We start from the raw sequence: 13,269 nt of genomic DNA, 5'->3' as shown, positions 1-13,269 counted from the left end.
AGTTCCCTTCTTAACAGGTTCAACAATAGATAAAGCTTGGAACGGCGTTCCAACTTCATCCTCAGCATCTATATAAGAGAAGGAAGACAAATGGCTAACCAGGAGAGCCTTTTCTCCTCCTACCACTGATGCGGTGTTTCGCAAGTATACGAACGCGTCAGTGTAATATAAAAGATTGTCGAATCCACAGAGACCAAGTGTCAATCTATCGTTATCTATTGTTATGGTGTTTATCAAAGGCAATCAAAATAAGTGTTTTTAGGGTGTGCAAGGAAAAGTAAAGTATTGAATAAAGTTCAATTAATAAAGACAGGGTCGAATGTAATTTACGTAATCAATTAATAATTCAAGTACTTGCTAATAGAGCTACTTATGGGCAATGTTTTCTACTTTGAAAAGAACTAATTTAACAGGAACTGTCACTTTCGCGTATTCAGAACCGAGTTGTACTCACTAATCAAACCCTCTTATTGTCACTTATAAAAAGGCGCGCATTGCGTTAGAGTAGTAAACCTATTTTTAAGAAATATAGTATCTTGACTAAGTTGAAAAGTATTATAACCTGGATTTCTTAACCAAAAGAGGTTCTCACGAACCAGACTCTAAACTTATAAATGGTCTGAAAGTAGTTTTAAAATCTCTTTTCTTCTTAAGTTAAAAACTCCTAATGAACTAAACAAAGCGCTTTCGCTGTTTTTGAAATAGTTAAAAACAATTAAGTTTAGATGGAGGTTGGACGGCTTTTGATCTTACACAACGGAGTTGAAGTGCGGGAAAACTTAATTTGAAAGTTAAAATAGCCCTTAAGTGTTTCTATGAACAATTGTACGAATTTTCGGTTCAATTACGATCCTTACATTCTAACCTTATAAATTTAGTTAGACATGGTAAAGTAAAAGTGCATTAATTTAAATAAAAGTAGTGTGAGTGCAGAAAGTAAATAAAGTAGTGCGAGTGCGAGGAAATAAATAATTTAAAGCGAGTGCGAGGAAATAAATAATTTAAAGCGAGTGCGAGGAAATAAATAATTTAAAGCGAGTGCGAGGAAATAAATAATTTAAAGCTAGTGCGAGGAAATAAACAAAGTAAAGCGAGTGCGAGAAAATAAATAAAGTAAAGCGAGTGCGAGGAAATAAATGAAAGTAAAGCGAGTGCGAGAAAATAAATAAGATAAAGACAAGTAATAAAAACCTGCTCCAATCGGAGGGTTGAATAAATTGCAAAGCGGAAATGAAAATGGCGGCAAGATTAACTTCCTTCCAAAGTGCTCCAAACTCGATTACAGACTCTATCACAGACTTGATTACACAATTGTGGTAACACTCCAATGCGAAGCGATTTCCACTTTAAAATACTGAATATATGCCTAAGTGAAACAAAGTTGCTCTGAGTTTGCCTCTGTTCTAAGTTTGGATGATTGTAAAAGTGATTTCGAGTTTCTATTTATAAGCAAGTAAAAAGATGGAAATGACAAGGATGCCCTTCAACTTGAAAATGGGAGGAACAAATTTTCCTCTTGTGGTGCCCGCCACAAGGCCATGGCGCCCGCCACAAGGCTAATCTGAGGCGCCTTAATGGAAGTACTGGGGAACGTGGCAGTTGAGGGAAGTTGAGCTTGGACACGTCATGTCAGGGTCTATGGCGCCAGCCATGGGGTAGGCCACAAGTACAAAATGCTGAATTTTAGGGTTTTTAGCTCTTTTTCACTCCTTTTCTCGATCGGCTCTCCGATTAAAGTAAAAACAAGAAAACAAAGGAAAACATAGCAATAACACAACAAAATAACAATAAAACAACTAGAATGCATGTGAAATCGGAGTCGAAAATACGGTAAATTTCAGTGTTATCAAACTCTCCCACACTTAAACCTTTGCTTGTCCTCAAGCAAAACATTAAAAAGCTCATAAAAGAAAATTTGTGAAAACGAGTGCTTCAGGTAAAAATTCTAAGTTCAAGTCGGGATGCAGTGATAGGTACTAACTGAGTGAACTAAGGGTATCATGATGACACTAATCCGCAAATACGGACATAAACTTCATTCCTATATTAACCAACCCATATTATCCCACAATACCTAGGCCTGCCTCTTCATCTCTTTTTATGTCCTTTTCATTCAGGCGCAATCACATTAAGCCCGTCATCCGTACATGCTTCATAGTAGAGTGGCCTGTTAGTGATTATGATCTGAGCATGGGGTTTCTGGCACATAAATATGTGTAAACCCTTTTATTGGACCCAACTGTAGTTGTGGGGGATCGGATCGTAATCCGCCCTACCGAGTTCAGTGCCAGATACCTCTGAACCAACTAACAGTGGGTAAGTTTTTCTTTTTCTTTTTGTAGAAAATTTTTACAATTCTTTGGTTTAAATGACTTTGTGAGGGTCACCTATACCGGAGTTGCCTTTTTTATTTCTTTTGTTTTTTTTGTTTTTCTGGATCATTCACTTATTTGCATCGGTCCCCTATGTAGAGGATGCGTAGGCCGGAGCTGACTGCTGAGATAAACTACTGAGGACTTATACGGAAATGATGATTAAGGCCATGGTATATGGGGTTTCGGGAGTGGTTCATATATTTACGAAGTCTATGGTGCTAAAATAATACTGATGTTTCATAAAGTTCTCCCAAGTCACCGCATCCTTACTCAAAACATGTCCTTAAAACCTGAAAACTTTCGGAATAACACTATTTTCTTTTGCAAAAAAATTTCGGTGTGGCTAAAGGTACGGGGAGGTAGGATTGTACTAAAGATATACTATATTTGGTGACTCGTCAGACTCATGCATTATACTAAAAAGCAAAATAAACAACTAAAAGGAAATAAACTATCTAAAAACAGCAAAGAAAAAGCGATAAAGGAAAAAACGAGAAAGGTAATAAAGAAAAGACGATAGAGTCTCCTCCCACACTTAAATCGAACATTGTCCCCAATGTTTCGAAATAAGATAAGGGAAGAGTTACCTGACAACCTATTGCTGACCACTAGTGCCCTCTGTTGGTGTAAGCCCTAGAGGCCAATACTTTTGGTACTTGTATCGAATTATTTATTAATAATAAAAGACATTTTCTTTATTATGGTTGATTAATAAAGTCCCTAGAATAGATAGTCCGTTTAATGTATTAAGTGTGACTTAATCATGAGAACACATTAAACATAAGGACACTATTCTTAAAGTATCCGTAGTCGAGCTTTAATATGAAGTGGGATAACATTAAAGCATTAAGACTATTATGTTTGTAGACTGATGATCACATCTCATGGATCATGGATAAAGAGTTATCAAGTCTTAAACATAGGTATGAATATTAGGAGTAATATTTATACCGGATTGACCCGTTATGAGAATACTATATAGAAAGTTATGCAAAGTGTCATAAGTTATTCTCATGGTGATAATAGTGTATACCACTCTTCGACCTGAAACCACTATGGATCCTAGATGTAGAGTTGAGTGCTTTATTACTGATCCAACGTTATCCGTAACTGGATGACCATAAAGACAGTTGATGGGTACTCCACGAAGCATGCTGAGGGACATGAGTGTCCTAGATGGAATTTGCCAATCCTGCGTAACAGGATAAATGTCTATGGGCCCAATATTGAACTGGACAAGGGTGACACGGTCTATACCTTGTGTTCAATATAGACATAAGGGCAAAGGGGTAATTATACACATAATTATTATCACAGGAGGTTTTGTCAGATCACATGACATTTTCGTGACTTGGGTAGCAGTGATGTGTTGCTAGATACCGCTCACTGTTTATTATGTTAAATGCGTGATTTAATATAATTGCCAACGCCGCGAAAACCTATAGAGTCACACACAAAGGACGGATTGATGAGAGATAGAATAATTAAGGAACATCGTAAGGTACGGTGTACTTAAGCAGAATACGAAATATGGTAAGGAACCAAATACTTAAGTGATTTTGGCATATTATGAGATATAGGCCAAAATGCACTTAAGTGGGCTTTTTGGCTTGAAGCCCACACAAGTGGTTCTATAAATAGAGCTCTTGTGCAGAAGCTTTGTATGGGAATACAACACAACTGAAGAGTTGGAATTTCGTATCTCTCTCTCACTCAAAGCCTTCATTCATAACAGCTAGCACTGCGATTGAAGGAATCCGTTCGTGTGGACTGAGTAGAGACGTTGTCATCGTTCAACGTTCGTGATCGCCCCGTGGATCTGTATCAAAGGTTTGATCATTATCAGAGATCTGCACCAAAGGTTTGAATCGCCACAAGAGGTAACGATTCTATCACTGATCATGCCCATTCGTAAGGATCACTAAATGGAGAAATTTTTAAATTCCGCTGCGCCTTGGATGGCTATTCTCCAACACCCTCGCCATCCTGAGGTGGACGACGGGATCGGGTACGACGACGGTCTCTCTGATCCATCCTCACCTGCAGGGCATCCTGAGCGGTCCTCACCTCCCGAAGGTTACCCATAATGGAACCTTGAGTGGCTTCAATGAGTGCTATGTATTTCTGGTGGTAGTGTTGCTGACGGGCTTGTGTATCTGTGATCGTTTGTAGGGACTGTAAAACAGTGTCGTAGGACCTGTCTGTCCTCCGCTGCGACTCTTGCATGAAGCTCATGTTATTCGCCAGCTGTTGTTGGATGGTAGAGAGTAGGTCGTCACGCCTTTGCTCTCTAGCCATGTGGTCACGCCACATCTCCTCCGTAATATAAAAGCCAGGAGTGGTACCTACAGAAGAAGAAGATGGTGCGGTGTGTGATGGTGAAGGATGATGGGGGGACACATGGGGTACGGGAGATCTCTCTCTCCGATCGTATTCATCATCAGTGTCATGTCCCGCCTCATCAGGAATGTTAGGAGGAAGAGGACCCAAAACAGGTGGAGCATCTAAAGCTTAGGTCCAATTCCTTTCATCTCGTACATTTGTACGTCTAGTGCACGGTAAAACAACAGATGGGATGGCTGCACCATAAACCATAAGCATATAGCCTCCTTCTCTCCTCAAACGACACAATTTCATGTCTCTCAAAAATTTTAGGTTAATTGTGCGAGGAGGTAAGGGGTCTAGGGTAGCCATCTCATTGTTCAGGTTAAGTGCCCGAGCAATAGATGTAATCAATCCACCAAAATAAATCGATCTCGCTTTATTCAAAGTTAAAGTCATATGAGCAAGCATGAACAGGACCGAATTAATTCGTCTATTTGTGAGGCTTCCTTGTAAAAATAGAAGCTCTCTAGCATTAACCTTATTTGGATTCTCCCGGCCAAAAATAGTGCATGCCAACAGATATCTAAAGACTCTGATGGTCGGGTTGTGGATAGTTGAGGCAAGAACTCCTTCAAAAGAGTTTATGGAAGTGTTTGATAAACGCTCCCAGAAGGAAAATACCTCAATTGACCATTCTGAATCCAAAGGGGCCTCACAAATAGCACCGTCCCCATGAGGGATTCCTAACAAGCTGGCTAGTTCGTCGGTACTGAATTCATATTCAACAGCAAACATTCTAAATCTGACAGTACCAACTGTGCTAGCAGTGTTAGGGTTGACAATATAAATTAAGGAACTCAAGAATTCAATTGTCAACCGCTCATAGGTAGGTTCTTTGTTGGAAAAGAAATTATGCAAACCTAAATTATCTAATAAATGAAATATGCTATGATAGATACCTAAAGTGTAGAGACAGTTTTCGTCAACATACCTTGTCGGGAGGATTTCCCGATTTTGCAACCGTTCGATAATTTTTCTTTGTCTATCCCCCGGTTTCCCTCCTCGAAGAATGAATCCGTTAAACTCCATTTGGAAGCTCTTGAAAAGTGATGAAGAAGATGAAGTGGAATGTGAAAAGGTTGGATTTTTACGAAATCCGACGGATGAAAATGAAAATGGAAATCGGAAAAATGATTTGTACGGTGTGGTGGTTAGAAAAGTATGAGCTTTTTGTGGGTTCAAGGATGTTTTTCCAAGGTGAAAAAATGGGTTTTGAAGGTTGTAAGGTGTGAAAATGGTGAAGAAAGGGGTTCTGCCCCGACCTTTTACAGACGCTGTGGCGGGCGCCACAGGGTCTTTGGCGGGCGCCACAAGGCAAAATCTGGCTGGGCCGGATTTTGGTCCTTTGGCTTGGGCTTCTCTTGTCTTTTGGCTTTGAGGGGTCCGCATAGCATTTGTATTGTGATTTTCCTAGTATCCTTGGCTTGCATAATTTTTTTTATAAAAGTAAAAATAAAATAAAACAAAAATATTAGACCAATAAATAAATAAATAATTGAAAAATTAAAATGCAAATAAAACAAACATAAGACATATATAGATAAAAATAGAAATATCGATGTATAGATGTAGTTTATATAATATTCCAAATGCGATAATATAAGATGGGTTATGTAAATACGAGAAATATAAAAAAGAGATAAAATAAGATGAAATGGTGAGAGGATCCACGGAGCATGGCTACCTCCTGCTTGAGCTCTGCGATTTTCTGATATAGACAGTCGGCTTCAGTAGCATGGGTGAGATCAGACACTCCCATCTGTAAAGTGAGGTCAGCCACCTCCTGTCTAAGCTCTACGATCTCTCTACGACACTCAGCAATCTGAGTGCGGATGTCGGGGGTCTGCAATGAAAGATTATTAGAGAAAACAGTGATCCTGGGAGATGGTGGTGTAGGCGTGTATTCAATAATGGGTGGTGATCTCGGTTCCTCGATGGTCTCTCCCTAGCCCTCTAGAGCATAACTCCAATTCGCTGGATCATGCACACTGGTCATCATAGGATCTGGCAGTGTGAAATAATGGACAGCCTCGCTGTCGACCAGCAATCAGAACTGACATGGGTGGAAAGAGGCTCTCCTCATCAACCCTCTGGTCAAACAGAAGTCTACGTCCATAATAGTGTACCCACAGTAGGTCCGAAGATGTAACAGCTTGCGAGACAGACCTAAAGCGACAACAATCTGTGTGATGATTCCGCCCACATGGATGACTCCTTCGGTAGATCTGGAGATACCGCTGAGACTGTATAATAAAAAGTTCCCACATGCTACTGGGCGAGATTGAGATGCACAAAATAATAGGAAGATCTCCTCTTCACTCAGTAGTGTCTCTGCATCCGGTCTTCCCAGGAAGGAATATGCTAATATCATCTGAAATTATCTAAAGGCGGGGTTATGTATAACATGAGACAGTTGCGTAGATGGATCTTGGCTTCCGCCACCTGATATATCACTCCAAAACTTCTCAACCTCCTTACCCAGAAAATATCCCATAGGTGTCTCCGGGATAGCATCAGGAGTGGTTTGGAAACCCAGTAAGTTGCCGAACTCTTTCTAGCTGAAGGAGTACTCAACTCCAAAAAGCCTGAAAGCAGCATACCCATCTGGTCCAGAGTATGGGTCATAGTCGAATGAGCTCAGGAACTCCAATGTCAGGTTCCTGTAGGTGTTACTCAAGTCATCAGCAAACTCGTACCAGTGAAGTTGGTGGCTAAGGAATCGGATACTCGGCTCGATACCCAGTGCCTCCATACAGTGTTGATCAGGATAACGTGTGGGTGCCATAGGGCGCTGATACAGAAGATGTAGAACTCTCTCTGAGCATTATCGCTATAGGCCACGTGCATGTCATCGAAATCCTGCATCCTGTAAAAGTTAAGAAAGTGATCCTGAAAGTGCAAACCATTCAAATATTAGTCTCAATGCAAAATATGATAAAATAAAATAAAAATAAAATTAAATAAATGCGAAAAAGTAAAATGAAAGAAAAACCATGGGTTGCCTCCCATGCAGCGCTTGTTTAACGTCATTAGCTTGACGATTAGAATTTATACACCTGTAGTAGTAGGGGTTGGTGGATCAATCAGGGTGTGGCTTGAGTAGTATGCTGGAATGTCTCCTCCTTCGTAAAGCTTCAGTCTTTGTCCATTTACAATGAATGGACTACAGGTTTCGTTCTTGATTTCTACGGCTCCGGATCTCAGAATCTTGGATACTTCAAAAGGACCAGTCCATCTTGAACGTAGCTTTCCAGGGAAGAGTCGTAACCTAGAGTTGAAAAGGAGAACATGATCGCATATATTGAAGTTTTTCTTTACTATTCTTTTGTCGTGATAGGCTTTTGTTCTTTCTTTGTATATTTTTGCATTCTCGTAGGCAGATTGCCTAAGTTCTTCTAATTTATGAATATATAGGGTACGCTTTTCTCCAGCGGCTAGGTAGTCTAAATTCAAAGTTTTAATGGCCCAATAGGCCTTATGCTCTAATTCGAACGGTAAGTGACAGGATTTTCCATAAACTAGTTGATAAGGAGTAGTTCCTATAGGGGTTTTGAAAGCGGTTCTGTAGGCCCATAATGCTTCTAGAAGCTTCTGAGACCAGTCTCTCCTAGAAATAGAAACGGTTTTCTCTAGGATTTGTTTTATCTCCCTATTAGATACTTCTACTTGGCCACTAGTTTGTGGATGGTATGGTGTTGCTACTCTATGCCTAACTCCATATTTTCCTAAAAGTTTGTCAAATATTCTCGATATAAAGTGTGATCCTCCATCCCTTATGACTAAACGTGGTGTTCCAAATCTAGAGAATATATAGTTTTTAAATAGTTTGATTACTACCCTAGTGTCGTTTGTGGGTGCAGCTATAGCTTCGATCCACTTAGACACATAATCTACAACTACTAAGATATACCTGTTTCCTAAGGATGGTGGGAAAGGTCCCATGAAATCTATACCCCATACGTCAAAGAGTTCTACTTCCTGAATGTTTCTTAGAGGCATTTCATCACGCCTTGAAATGTTTCCAGTGCGTTGGCATCTATCACATTTGACAATGCAAGCATAAACATCACGCCACATGGTAGGCCAGAATAGGCCAGCTTGAAGAATCTTGGCGTATGTTTAGAGGTGCTCGCATGTCCACCATAGGGTGCAGAATGACAATGCTCGATAATACTATTTACCTCTTCTTCTGGAACGCAACGGCGAAAAATGCCATCTTTACCCCTTTTGAAAAGGAGCGGTTCGTCCCAATAGAAGTTTCTCACATCGTGGAAGAATTTCTTCTTGCGGTGGTAGTCAAGATCAGGGGGTACTATATCAGCAGCTAGGTAATTAACGAAGTCTGCATACCAGGGTACGTTACTTATTGCTAAGGAGTTTTGGCGGTGCTCATAAGGATCTAGGTTATTATCTTCAATGGTTTCTACTCTAGCTATCAGTCTATCATAGGCAAAATCATCATTTATGGGTACTAGTTCTGGTTTTAGATGTTCTAGCCTAGAAAGGTGATCGGCTACTACATTTTTAGTGCCTTTTTTATCTCTTATGTCTAAATCAAACTCTTGTAGTAATAGAATCCATCGGAGTAACCTAGGCTTGGCATCTTTTTTACTTAATAGTAACGAATGGCAGCATGATCGGTGTAAACTATAATTTTTGCTCCTACTAGATAAGATCTAAATTTGTCTATAGCGAAAACTACAGCGAGTAATTCTTTTTCAGTTGTCGCGTAGTTAAGTTGGGCAGCATCTAGGGTTCTACTGGCATAATAAATGGCATGTAATTTTTTATCTTTCCTTTGTCCTAGAACGGATCCAACTGCATAATCACTAGCATCGCACATTATCTCAAAAGGTTCTGACCAATCTAGTGGTTTCATAATAGGTTCCGATACTAACACTTGCTTTAAAAGATTAAATGCGTCATTACATTTTTCATCGAAAATGAATTCAGCATCTTTCATTAAAAGTCCAGTTAAATGTTTGGTTATGTTGGAGAAGTCCTTAATGAAACGCCGGTAGAATCCAGCGTGTCCAAGAAAGCTTCAGACTTCTCTGATGGTTTTTGGTGGTTTTAGGTTTTCTATAACTTCTATTTTAGCTTTATCTACCTCTATACCTTTTTCGGAAACTATATGTCCTAAAACTATTCCTTCCGTCACCATGAAATGACACTTTTCCCAGTTTAGCACGAGGTTCACCTCCACGCATCTCTCCAGGATTTTCTCAAGGTTAGCAAGACAATTGTGGAAATCAAATTCGCAAACCAAGAAATCATCCATAAACACTTCCATGATACCATCTAGGTAATCTGCGAAGATGGACATCATGCAGCGTTGGAAAGTAGTTGGGGCATTACAGAGGCCAAACAACATTCGTCTGTAGGCAAAAGTTCCATAAGGGCATGTAAAGGTAGTTTTTTCTTGATCTTCGGGGTGGATAGGTATTTGGAAGAATCCAGAGTATCCATCTAGATAGCAGAAGTAAGAGTGTCTGGCTAGACGCTCCAACATTTGGTCTATAAATGGTAAAGGGAAATGATCCTTCCTAGTTGCTTTATTTAATTTTCTATAATCTATACACATCCGCCATCCTCCTTCTAAATGTTTTGCTACATGTTCGCCTTTATCGTTTTGCACGACTGTGATGCCTCCCTTTTTAGGTACTACATGCACAGGGCTCACCCACTTACTATCCGAGATCTGGTAGATTATACCTGCCTCAAGTAACTTAAGAACTTCCTTTTTGACAACATCACTCATTATAGGGTTTATTCTTCTCTGATGTTCTCTGGAGGGTTTTGAATCTTCTTCGAGCGAAATCCGATGCATGCATACGGATGGGCTTATACCTTTCAGGTCAAAGATATTATATCCTAAGGCTGAGGGATATCTTCGTAAAACGTCTAAAAGTTGGTTCGTTTCCTCTTGGCTCAAGGTAGCAATGACTATAATTGGACGGTTCATCTTTTCATCGAGGAACTCATATCTCAGGTTCTTAGGCAGTTCCTTAAGTTCTAAGGTTGGTTTCTTAGGGCATGGCATAGGATCTGGAGTAAGGGATAAACATTCGTAAAGGTTATCATCGATGTAGGGTTTCTTAAAGTCATCATCTTCCCTTATGAGAGTTGATGGTAACTTAATTGTTTTTATAATTTCTTCTTGTTCTAATTCTCTAACACATTCATCAATGATATCTAAGGCATAACACGCGTCTCCCATCACAGGTGCCATAAGAAATTTCGAAAGTATAAATTCTATTTTCTCGTCACCTACCTCAAATGTCAACTTTCCTTTCTTGACATCTATTATGGCTCCTGCAGTTGATAAGAATGGTCTACCTAGAAGGATTGGTATATCATTGTCCTCTTTGATGTCCATGACAACAAAATCAGTAGGGATAAATAACTGACCTATCCTAACAGGAACATCTTCTAAAATGCCTATCGGATATTTAACAGATCTATCGGCTAACTGAAGTGACATCTTAGTGGGTTGTAATTCTCCTAAGTTTAACCTCTCACAAACTGCTAAAGGCATTAGGCTCATACTAGCTCCTAAGTCTAGAAAAGCTTTTTCGATGACATGATTACCCAAAAGGCAAGGAATGGAGAAATTTCCAGGATCTTTATCTTTCTTCGCTAATTTATCCTCGGAAATAGCATTACATTCCAAAGGCTTTGGATCGTCAAGTCTACGTTTGTTGGTAAGGATGTCTTTAAGAAACTTTGCATAAGAAGGTATTTGGGTGATGGCTTCTGTGAAAGGGATTTCTATATGAAGTTTTTCTATAACTTTAATAAATTTTTGATACTGTTTATTGATCTGGGTTTGTTTGAGTCTTTGCGGATATGGTATAGGTGGTTTATATGGCGGGGGTGGTACGTAAGTTTTATCTTTAGGTTCTTCTCCTTTTTCTCGACCTTCCTGGTTTTCAGATTCCTCTGGTTCCTTTACTTCGTCCGTGGGTTTGGTACATTCTTTAGAAGTTTCGGGTTCACTCAATCTTGGGTTTGGTGGCTCATCATAAGCGTTCCCACTTCGTAGGGTAATGGCATTGGCTTGTCCTCTCGGATTTTGTTGAGGTTGTCCAGGGAATTATCCTCCAGGTGTAGTCTGAGGGGCTTGGTTTAAAGCTACCCGAGAGATCTGGGTTTCAAGCATCTTTGTATGAGTAACTATTTGGTCAACCCTGGTTCCTAACTGAGTAATCAATTCGTTAACATGAATGTTCTGGTTCATGAACTCCTTATTTTGTTGGGTTTGAGCGGTGATAAAATTTTCCATAATTTTCTCAAGGCTCGGCTTTGGTGGTACATGTTGCATAGGTTGATTTGATTTAGGGGCTTGATAACTAGGTCTTGGAGGTGCATTATTTTGAATAGGGTTATCGTTTTTATAGGAGAAGTTCGGGTGATTCCTCCATCCAGGGTTATAGGTATTCGAATATGGGTTCCCTTGGGTGTAGTTCACTTGCTCGGAGTGGGTTTCGTTTAATAGACTGCATTCTGCAGATTGGTGTCCTTTGGTTCCACATATCTCACAATCCGACGAAACTGCGGCTACAGTATTCAGGTTTATGCACATATGCTCGACCTTAAGGGCTAATGCGTCCATTTTAGCTTGCATCATGTCTATAGAGCTTAGTTCATGCACTCCTCCTTGGGCTTCCTTCTTCTCTACTGTCGCTCGTTCGACTCCCCATGATTGATGGTTTTGAGCCATATCTTCGATGAGGGCACTAGCTTCAGGATAAGGTTTGTTCATCAGAGCACCGCCCGCGGCAACGTCGATGGTCATCTTCGTGTTGTAGTGAAGTCCATTATAGAAGGTTTGAATGATTAACCAATTTTCTAAACCATGATGTGGGCATGCTCGTAACAACTCTTTATATCTTTCCCAAGCTTCGAACAACGATTCTCCTTGGTTTTGGGTAAATCTAGTTATATGGTTTCGAAGAACGGCGGTCTTACTCGATGGAAAATATCTAGCAAGAAATACTCTTCTAAGGTTATCCCAAGTCGTAATGGAATTAGGTGGAAGAGAATCTAACCATGATAGGGCTTTATCTCCGAGGGAGAAAGGAAATAATCTTAAACGTATTGCCTCAGGAGAAGCTCCATTGGTTTTAAAAGTGTCTGCTAATTGAAGAAATATTTTTAAATGTTGGTTTGGGTTCTCAGTAGCGAGACCCACGAATTGTCTCTGTTGCACTAGTTGCAACAGGGATGGTTTAAGTTCAAAATTATTAGCTTGGATGGTTGGGTTTACTATACTATAACTAGGTTCTTCATTTGATGGTTGAGCGAAGTCCTTAAGAGGTCTTTGCTTTTGATCTTCGGCAATAGCTCTCTTAATTCTATGAAAGAATAAACGTGCGCGAGCGTAATGTTCAGGTTCCGCTAGAGGGTATACTAAGTTTAAACTTCCGGTGCTGCGAGTTCTTCGCATTGACCGGCGGGAAATAGCCTAAGTCTAAACGATATAACAACAGGAAAATGAAATTTGACG

The 13,269-nt window shown here is 39.9% G+C and overlaps 1 non-coding gene across 1 annotated transcript; it reads left to right on the top strand.

The window, feature by feature from the left end:
* The first annotated feature begins 12,613 nt into the window (after positions 1-12,613).
* Positions 12,614-12,720, top strand: LOC127133507 (small nucleolar RNA R71). Its single transcript, XR_007807475.1, has one exon. It is a non-coding gene; the product is annotated as a small nucleolar RNA R71 (small nucleolar RNA).
* The last annotated feature ends 549 nt before the right edge of the window (positions 12,721-13,269 follow it).

This window comes from Lathyrus oleraceus, chromosome 3 (assembly GCF_024323335.1).
Source record: "Lathyrus oleraceus cultivar Zhongwan6 chromosome 3, CAAS_Psat_ZW6_1.0, whole genome shotgun sequence".
Taxonomy (NCBI): Eukaryota; Viridiplantae; Streptophyta; class Magnoliopsida; order Fabales; family Fabaceae; genus Lathyrus; species Lathyrus oleraceus.
The sequence above is the reverse complement of the archived record's forward strand: the minus strand, read 5'-3'. Positions and strand labels throughout refer to the sequence as shown.